We start from the raw sequence: 10,755 nt of genomic DNA, 5'->3' as shown, positions 1-10,755 counted from the left end.
AAATAAATTTTTGTAAAAGATAGAAATAAAAAACCAAAAAGTTGGTTTTTTGAATTTTTCACATAAATTTTGAGGTTATGTAAAAAATGTGTGAATACAAAAGTTTTAGATCTTTTTATTACCTACAACTTTGCCATTTAACTTTCTTCGATAGGACTTTTAGTTTTGCCGGAAATCGAGATAAACCGTTTTTTACCCTTAAAACTCCCCCCCCTGCCCCTTCACGACCTCAGATCGACCGTAATTTATTTTTCCTTTAATTTTTATAATATTATCCTTCCTTTCCAATAGGTTTAATCCTACTATTATTTTTTTCACTTTTTATTTATTTTAAAGGCTATCTGCACTGGTCTAGTAGTGGTATGGGGAGAGTTATTTTTTTTTGAAGTGAATCTTCTTTATAGGCGTTGGAAAAAAAAATACCGTCACATTTTTCGGTTACGCGTCACATTTTTCCGTTACGCGCCATCTTTTTCATGTTCCTACCACGGTTAATTCGAAGAGATTCGAAGCCATTAATAACAAAAAATATATAATAACGATAACAATGATAGTAATAATTCTATTACAATTAATGAAATTCTGTAATAATCTTAGTAGTAATAAGGTAAAATGAAATAATTGTATTCATGTCTATGATAAAAGCATTTTGTTAAACTTTATCTAATTTAAGTTTATTTTACCAATTTCTGTAAAGTTGGATAAAGTAGATCATTTTTCAAAAAATAAGGTCATAAAGAAGTTTCACTTCTTACGTGTGTACACTAGTACACGCGCACATTTTTTTAAAATTAAGATACAGGATACATTTCGGACTCTCATACTAAGATATACTGGTTAAAAATTGTACTGCCGTGATGCGAACGACGACAGTTGTGCGTTACCACTCAGCATCTTAAGACTACAAATATTTTTCCAATTAATTTAAAACGTCACAAAACGCTTGTTAAGACTTGAATTGAGCCGTTACTCGAAAATGCGGTTACAATGCAAATTATCGCACCAAACCGTCAAAGGCGCCTGACCACAGCTTAGCTTTAGGCTCTATCTGTCCTATCTGCAATACAAAGTTTGAAAACCAAAATGCGTTACGCCATTTTCGACTGTATTATCAATGCGATAGTGACATTTATACTTTGAATAGACCCGAATTGCGTAATAAAGTTGTCGGTTGTATCAAAATGTACATTTAAGCGTTCTTCTGTTACATGCAAGGGATTTTAGGCTTTATTTTTTTTGATTGGACAATTCACACCCATTGACCTAGTCCCATGCTAAGCTGGTGAAGCTTGTGTTATGGGTACTAGGCAACGGAGATACATACATATTATAGACTAGATGAACCCGTGAACTTTGTTTCACCAACATATAAAACAGACCAAAGAGATCGGACCTCATACAGAAGACCACAAACTAATTCTATGAAACACATATTTCTGAAAGAATCTACAAATAAATGACAACCAAGTGCCAATTTTTTATTTCTAAAAAGACGTCACATTTCCCAACTAAGAACAGTTTTTATTGGAAAATTCCATTGAAGTTTTTAGTATTTTTCTTTAATTGTTATTTACGTTTCCCACCGTTTAAACATTCCCTGATATTCCACAAATATTTCAAGATCATAATTGGCCAAATCGGTCCATCCGTTCTCTAGTTTTAGCGAGACTAACGAACAGCAATTCATTTTTATATATATAGTAGATATATAGACATATAAATACATATTTAAACACCTAAGCACAACACCAAATGCTCACATCTATGTTTGTCTCAGCCGGGGATCGAACATGGGACCCACGGATTCGCAGTCAGGGGTACTAACCACTAGACCAATGAGCCGTCAAATTATTACGTTTTAATAAGGTGGAAACATCAACTGTATATAAATCAGTTTAATATTGGGAAGGGTTGTCTATAGATGTGGAAATTATTACAAAATCTCACCTCGGACAAGCAAAATACTGAACAGACGGAAAATAGTCGGCGTATTTCCTCCAACTTTGATTTTGTTCCCTTTGGAGTAGAGACTCTTGGGCCGTGAGGTTCCAGTTCACAGGCTAATTAAAGATTTAAGTTGGCGCCTGACAGTACCGGTAACCCCAGAGCTGGTGCTTTCCTCGCTCAACGAATATCGCAATACAGCGAGGAAATGCTGCCAGCGTTAAAGGTACACTGCCTCAAGGACCAAACTTTTTAAAATTGTTTTAATTTTCTATTTATAATTTTTTATTATTATTACTATGTTGGTTAATAATATTGTATATTTGTGGGCTTAAATACAAATTGCTATGCTTTAAATTAAACATCATCAGGTTTAGACAAGGCAGGTTGACAATAAAAATTTCAATTTTATTTATTATATTGAAATAATTTATGTTAAAAAGGAAAGACGCTTCACGGTTTTTTCTATACATTTGTCTGTTCTGGCATTATGCGACAGATCTTCCATTATATGTGAACCGACCCTAATAATGTATGTCCTTATATAGTTAGTTATAGTTTTACAAGAACGTTATTAGTTATTTTCGGTCAAAGTGTCCAAAATCTAACATTATTATTTAATTCTCTATAAAACATGCTCTTATTATAATTAAGAAAACATACACTGGTAGATAAAAAAATAAAGTAATAGGTAAAACAAATTCTTCACCTATTCACCTGCCGTTTTCTTCCCTTCTAAAAAGCCAAAGGATCAATTCAACGTGAATTATTTCTTGTTTGCATACCTAAGTGTGATCTCGGAACACTCCGCTCGTGAACGTAAAATGAGGAAAGCGGCACTAGGGTAACGTGCGAAACTTCCAATATTTCAAAGCGAATAAAATAATACGCTACTTCTTTTTAGGTCTGAGCCTCATATTTCTGTATCAGTTTCATTATCCTTCGTCAATCTTATAGGCAAGTAGACGATCAGCCTCCTGTGCCTGACACACGCTGTCGACTTTTTGGGTCTAAGGCAAGCCGGGTTCTTCACGATGTTTTCCTTCACAGGGAATGTTAAATGCCCATAGACAGAAAGTCCATTGGTGCACAACTGGGGACCGAACCTGCGACTTCCTAGACAGTTTAATATGGGTTCGTTTAAGTGGCGGTTAGTTAGGCCTGGAGAGGGAGTTAGTATTGACATAGACATAGACATAACATTTATTACAAACAAAAACACACACACATAAACACACAAAATAACAATACTTAAAGAAAACATAAAATAAAATAAGACATCACAAACAATAAAAATTAGAAATTAAAATTAAGAAATTTTCTTTTGCCATTCGGTTCGCTTCTAGTGTGCAATGTGTGTGTACTGTGGTTGTAATTGGCCCTGGCTCAGCATTATGCTGAGGAACAAAAAGTTCCACAGCGCTGGTCATTCTGCCAGAGACCACAGTAGCTAGTTTGCGCCTCTAATAAAATAAAATAAATAATTATAATACCAAGTAGAAAAATAATAATAATAATATTAAAGATAAATATTAAAGAAGTGTTGGAAGTATTGGAGGGCAATAGGCCACATCTAACTTAACATCAGGGGGGATTGGGCCAACTGAGATAACAAAAAGAATTGTTTTCCCTTTCGGTTCGTTTCAAGTGTGTAATGCATTTGTGATGTGGTTGTAATTGGCCCTGGCTCAGAATTATGCTGAGGAGCAGACTGTTCCACAGCACTGGTTATTCTGCCGAAGACCACAGCAGCTAATTTGCGCCTCATTCGCAAAAAAAGGAAAAGAATGTAATAATACTAATACTTAGTAAAAAGAAATAACAATATTAGTAAAAGTTAGTAGCGTAACTAATGAAGACTTGTGTAAAAGTGTATAGTAAATAAAATAAAACTAAAAGTTAATTATGTTATATTAATTGTTCGTTGCTTCCAAAAAGCTGACAAAAATAGATTGTTTTCTTTGTAACTTTACATTAAATATTTATCTAATGGCTGTACTCTAGAGTGGTGTATTATCTTGGACGAAATATGTTATTCTTAAAAAATAATATCTATATGCCATGAAAACAATATGATGAAAACCCACACACATACACAACTCAGCACACCTGAACTTCCTGTATTCAGGAAGACCGAGTTTTCCCCACACAAGTATCCATTGATTTCTTTTTGGGAATCCTTGACAAGTGAGATTTTTTTTACAACCGCGCTGTACCACAAAGAACGGTTCGGTGGCTTCATACACAATTGTACAATAAATAGTAAACCCTGAGAGCACACTACGATCCTTGACTCGAATTAAATAACGACAAAAACATATTTTTAACGACGTTGCGACTTCAGTTTGCAACAAAAAAGCGTTCAGATTGCGTTTTGTTACTCATTTTAAAACATTTCCCTCGAACTTGTTAGGGTTTAGTTATTAGAAAAAGGTTTCTGGTAATTAACACTTCTTTGAGTATAGAGGGTATTATTAAAGATTTGTTAAAAATAATAATAAAACACCGCACAACCATATAAAAATGGGCATGCAAATGTCTTATTATTATTATTATTAAAGCTTTATTTAATCCTTAGTTTATATTCCTTAATGTTAGTATTAGTTAAGTTAGTAAGTTTTAAACAAAATTCAAGTTAGATTTATTTTAAATTTTTTAGTGGTCTAGTTTTTGTATGGCCCCTTTTAAGGTAAAAGCCTCCTCCATATTTTTCCATTTCTCTTTGTCTTGCTCAACATTCATCCAGTTTTCCCCCGCTAGTTCTACAATGTCATCTGTCCATCTTTTGCTTTGTCGTCCTATACATCTCTTTCCAGTAGGTCCAGTCCATTTCGTTATTTCTAGTGTCCATCTTTTATCCCGCGCTCTAGCAATATGACCTGCCCATTTCCATTTAAGCCTTAGAGCTTGTTCAAGTGCATCTGTAAGTTTGGTTTTTTATACGGATTTCAACATTTTTTATTTTGTTTATTCTCCTCAACTTTAGATGATGATGCAAATGTCTTATTAAGTATTTATTTTCATTAAGTCATATAATAATAGAAATATGTTTATTTCCCTAGTTCTTATGTTACATTATGTCCACAGGTCGATGGTGTATTCGGCCTGTGGGTGTGTCAGCTATATATCATATAATAAGAACAAAATTCAAATTCAAAATCATTTATTAATCTAGGTAACACAATGAACACTTATGAACGTCAATAAATTAAACGCTAAATGCTTCTAATTTTACATTTACTGCCAGTTCTCAAATCAAGGGCGTAGACGGGCGAGAACTGGCAATAAACTCTCCGCCACTCTTTTAAATCGCCAAGTTTTTTGTTTTACACAACGTTTGTAAGGAGCTGCAACCATATTTCACATGAAATCTTAAGTAATTAATAATAATAAAATAAATTAAAAACAAAGATTTGTCCTATCAGCAGTAGGCATGGTGAAATAGGAGCACGCACTTACATTCTCGTGGGAACATCATGAACTATACATATATGAACTATTTGCTTTACACATTTATTTTTGACAAACTTATGGTCTCAAGGTAGAGAGAAGAATTAAAAAAGCCTGGAGTTCATATTGGTCACACAAGCACATTTTCAAGTCTCAAATGAGTTTACCACTGAAGAAAAAAGTGATGGACTCTGTTGTGACACCTACACTACTGTACGGCTGCCAATCGTGGCCTATCACAGCTGAAATAATAAAGAAAATCCAAACATTTCAACGATCAGCCGAAAGGAGCATGTTAGGCTTGAATCTTAGAGACAGAATTCAATGTACAACAGTACGAAAGAAAACAAAAATTATAGATGCAGCTAAAATGGTGTGCCGCCTGAAATGGCGTTGGGCGGGGCACACAGCAAGAAAGTGCGACAACCGGTGGAGCGAGAGAATGCTGCACTGGTACCCGCGCGACGCGCGCCGGCCACAGGGGCGCCCGCGCCGGCGCTGGGCGGATGACATAACCGCCGTCGCCGGGGTCACCTGGCCGCGCCTGGCCCACGACAGACACGAGTGGAAACGGATGGAGGAGGCCTATGTCCAACGGTGGACAAACCAAAACCTCAAAGTTAATTTTTCAATTCAAAATCAATGAAAGTTCTAATCTATTATAGTTAAGTTTTGGAAATAAAGGCTATTATTATTATTATTATTATTATTATTATGGTCTCAATACTCTCCCTATAATTGACCTCTCCTTCATCACCTTCGCTTTGAAAGTACGAGTATTACACGGCAGTGATCTATAACTTCTAGGAAGGTGATTAAATATTTTAATTGCCATGGCATGCACCCATAGTCGTGTTGGATCCTTCGGTAAATACAGACAAGTATAAAAGTAATCGTTATAAAAGATAAACCGCAAAATCCCACAGATAACTGTGACAGACGGATGCTTGTCGCTTGGAGCGTGGCCAGCGGAATTTCATTGAGAAATGAATACATTTTTCAGTATTACCGAGCAGCTTCCAGTCTCTTATGCAGCCAAATTCATGGCTTCAAGCTGTGTGAGCTATTAAGCTTCGTTTGCTGAACTTCAAAATTGAAGATGAAAAACTTTTAACTGTTAGACAATTATACGTCAAAAATCATTTAATCATAGGTAACACAATGTATAGGTCGGTTATCGAAAGCTGGCGCGTTCACAGTACTCACACTAATGCAATTTCACTATACAGAATGTTTAAAAATATGACTTTTTTGCCAAGCTATATATTTTAGTCTACTCTGATTTTAGTAAGGTTGGGTGGGTTGTAAATAAATAAAAATGTGTCAAATACATACAAATATTATGTGCATACGAGGGTGGATCCAAAAGTTCTAAGCCCGACCAAGAACGTAAAAGAGTAGTTTGTGTAAATAATTTTTAATTTTTCGACATAAGCTCCATCTAGCTCAACACACTTCACTTTTACTTCACTAACTATTCTTTCAATACTCCTCTTAGAAACCCCAGTCGCATCTGATGTCAAATTAAAAATATTTTTTTTCCAATAAACTGTTTTTATTAAGATGCTTAAAATAATTAAAAACATGCATTATTTCACGAGATTGCCCTGGTAATGTTTGAAAAAAGATCAACATGTACAGTAAAGATCAGCAAGTAAACAGTAGCAAAAAAAAACAATAACTGTCTATTTTATACTCGTAACCTTGACCGAGCGCGAGAGAGACGGACAGTCTTTTCATGATGTATTTGTGATTGTATTTCAGTTTGACATCGCGTCTCGCGCTTATTCACAGACACTACACAAGCACAAAGTGTAAATGTGTTGAAGCCGCCAGCTTTAGATAACATACCTATACATTTATGAACGTCAAAAAATGAAATGTATATGAAATGCTTCTAACTTTACATTAAGTGCCAGTTCTCAAATCAAGGGTGTAGAACGGACGAGAACTAGCAATAGACTCTTCGCCACTCTTTTTAATAAAAGTTTTTTGTTTTACACAACGTTTGTAAGGAGCTGCAACCATTACACCATGTTTCACATGACATCTTAAGTAATCAATAATAATAACATAAATTAAAAACAAACATTTGTCCTCTATCAGCAGGAGGCATGGTGAAATAGTGTTAAATGAAACGAGTATTTTATTAATCACTGTTAATTATATTTTAATGTTAACCAGACAATGGCGAAAAAGGAAGTAAGCTTATATATTACACAGAGCAAATCATAGATACCAGATATATCATAGACAATAAGTAATGTATTCTATAATAATTGCTGAAGGCACCAAATTTACATTCCATAGACTAACACTCCTACTAAATTTGAGCCTTCTATTAAAGCTTAGAAATGAAAACCAAACATTAAATAGCTTAGTTATAAAACTTTATATAAACATACTTGAGCAACACAGTAATATGATAGCTTTACATTTTTGGTTTCTCAATCACACCAAGTTTCTCTCTGAAATATTGAAATTTTACTTTACATAGAGCTTTTGTAAATATATCAGCTAACTGACTATTAGTACTAACATATTTCAAATCTATCAATTTTTGTGCGTATTTTTCTTTTACAAAGTTATACTTAATATCAATATGTTTACATCGTTTATGAAAATCATTATTCTTGATCAAACAAATAGCACTTTGATTATCTATATGAAGATTAATACAACTCTGTTTATATTCGTTAATATCAAGCATTAACTGCCGAACCCAGAGAGCTTCTTTTGTAGCACAGCAGGATGCCATAAACTCTGCCTCAGTGGTAGACAGAGCGACGGTCGATTGTCGTTGAGTGCTCCACGTCACTGCTGCTCCATTTTTCATGAAGATGTAACCAGTGATAGACCTTCTGGTGTCAGGATCATTGGCATAGTCGGCATCAGAGTAACATTCAAGTATGTTACTTTGAGTTGATCTGAAACAGAGTCCAAAATGTTTTGTTTCTTTTAAATACTTAAAAATACGCTTTACCGCATTCCAATGCATCTGATCATAATTGTTGAGGAAGCGAGCAACTGTCGACACTGCATACATGATGTCAGGTCTGCTCACTATTGCAGCAAATATGAGAGAACCCACAGCTTCTCTGTAAGGAATGTGTTTGTTGTTGCTATCAGACTCAGTGCTTTTTACCAAAGTAACATGCGGATCAGCAGGAATGCTATTAGTATTGGTATCACACATGTTAAATCTTTTCAGCATCTCTTCAATGTATGTACTTTGATGCACAAATATATAATCATCACATCTTTCTATATGCATTCCTATAAAATGTAATGATTTACAAATCTTTACATCAAATTCTTTCTTTAAGTCATTTATTACTTGAGTAAGAGCAGAGGCATCTGTAGACAGTAATAATCCATCGTCCACATACAGTAATAAATATATTTTAATACCATTGATGCAGCCCACATAAACACATCTATCAGCATGACTGTTCTTAAAACCATATTTCTTTAAAACATTATCAAATTTAGCATTCCAACACCTAGGTGATTGTTTTAAGCCATACAAAGATTTCTTGAGCTTGCATACAATATCTTTTTGAACAGTAAGGCCCTCTGGCGGCGTCATGTAAATCTGTTCTTTCAACTCACCATATAAAAATGCAGTTTTAATATCAAATTGTATCATTGACATTTTCTGTTCTGCAGCAACAGATAAAAGTAAGCGAATTGAGTCATACCTGACAGTTGGTGCAAATGTCTCAGTATAGTCAATACCGCTTTTCTGTGTGAATCCTTTAGCGCATAGCCTTGCTTTGTACCTTAGTCCTTCAGTTTCATCCTTTATACGAAACACCCATTTACATCCTATAACTCTAGCTTCAGGTGGCTGTTCTACTAACTGCCATGTACCATTATCACTATGTGCTTTCAGCTCTTCTTCAATCGACTTCATCCACAAGTTAGAGTCTTTTGATGACAATGCTTCTGCATATGTTTGTGGTGTGACAGAGAGTGGTACATTACTTGAGCATAGGTAAGTCTTAGGTTCTGTGTTCTTATTAATTTTATTTCGAGGACGAAGTGTAATATTAGAACTCTGAGGATACTTCACTCTCATCTCCGGTACATACTCAGGGTCATCAGAACCATCGCTGTGATCCACGGGTGTATGAGACGACAAATCTGTGGTGTTATCTTCACGGTTTGAAAAACTTTCAATTACATGATCTGATTCTTTATTTTCTGATTCTGACAATGAGAGATGAACCACATTTCTTGTTATACTATTCTCTAGAAAAATTACATTTCTACTTTTTATGACATTTTTTGTTTTGGAATCTAATAATCTATATCCTTTACTATTTTCACAATAACCAACAAAAATAAGTTTCTGTGATTTAGAGTCCCATTTCTTAATTTTCTCTTTAGGTATTTGAGCCATTGCATAACAACCAAATATTTTCATGTGACTTACATCAGGTTTCCTTCCACTCCACATCTCCTCAGGTGTTATATAATTTAGTGCTCGTGTAGGTGAACGGTTCACTATGTATGCTGCTGTCATTATTGCTTCAGCCCACAAGTTTTTCTGTAAGTTAGCATTGATTAACATACATCTGGCTTTTTCAAGCAGTGTCCTGTTCATACGTTCAGATAAGCCATTTTGTTGAGGCGTGTATGGAATTGATGTTTGATGTTGTATGCCGGATGACTTCAAAAATTCAGTAAAATCATTATTTATATACTCAGTTCCATTATCGGTTCTTAATACTTTAATTTTAGTGTCAAGTTGGTTCTCTACAAGACATTTGTATTCTTTAAATTTATTAAGACATTCAGACTTTGATTTTAAAATGAAAACAGTCACTTTTCTAGAATAATCATCAGTAAAGGTAAGAAAATACCTTGCATTTCCGAGTGACTTCACTTCCATGGGCCCGCATACGTCGGAGTGAACAAGTTCTAGCAATTTTGTTGCTCGGAAACCTTCACTTTTGAATGGCAAGCTTGTTTGTTTACCTTCTATACAGGAGATACAGGTCACATTACTGCTCAGGGACATTTGCACACCTTCAGCACAGGTCTCCAGCTTCTTCAGGTCAGTGTAGTTCAAATGACCCATATGCTGATGCCATAAGTAGAAATCATCATTTTCTGTTGAAGCAGATATGTATGCTGGAATACTATGTGTATTTAGCCTGTACATATTATTTATCATTTTAGCAGCTGCAACTTGCTTGTTTGTTTTATTCAAAATTTTACAACCTTGTTTGTCAAATTGTACTTGACAGCCACTATTTATTATCTGACTGACAGAGAGAAGATTCGTAGCCAACTCAGGAATATAGAGAACATTCTGTACTTTGATCGTTTCCAACTTACCTTGTGTATTGACAA

Source organism: Pieris napi, chromosome 24 (assembly GCF_905475465.1).
Source record: "Pieris napi chromosome 24, ilPieNapi1.2, whole genome shotgun sequence".
In the NCBI taxonomy this organism is placed as follows: domain Eukaryota; kingdom Metazoa; phylum Arthropoda; class Insecta; order Lepidoptera; family Pieridae; genus Pieris; species Pieris napi.
The sequence above is the reverse complement of the archived record's forward strand: the minus strand, read 5'-3'. Positions refer to the sequence as shown.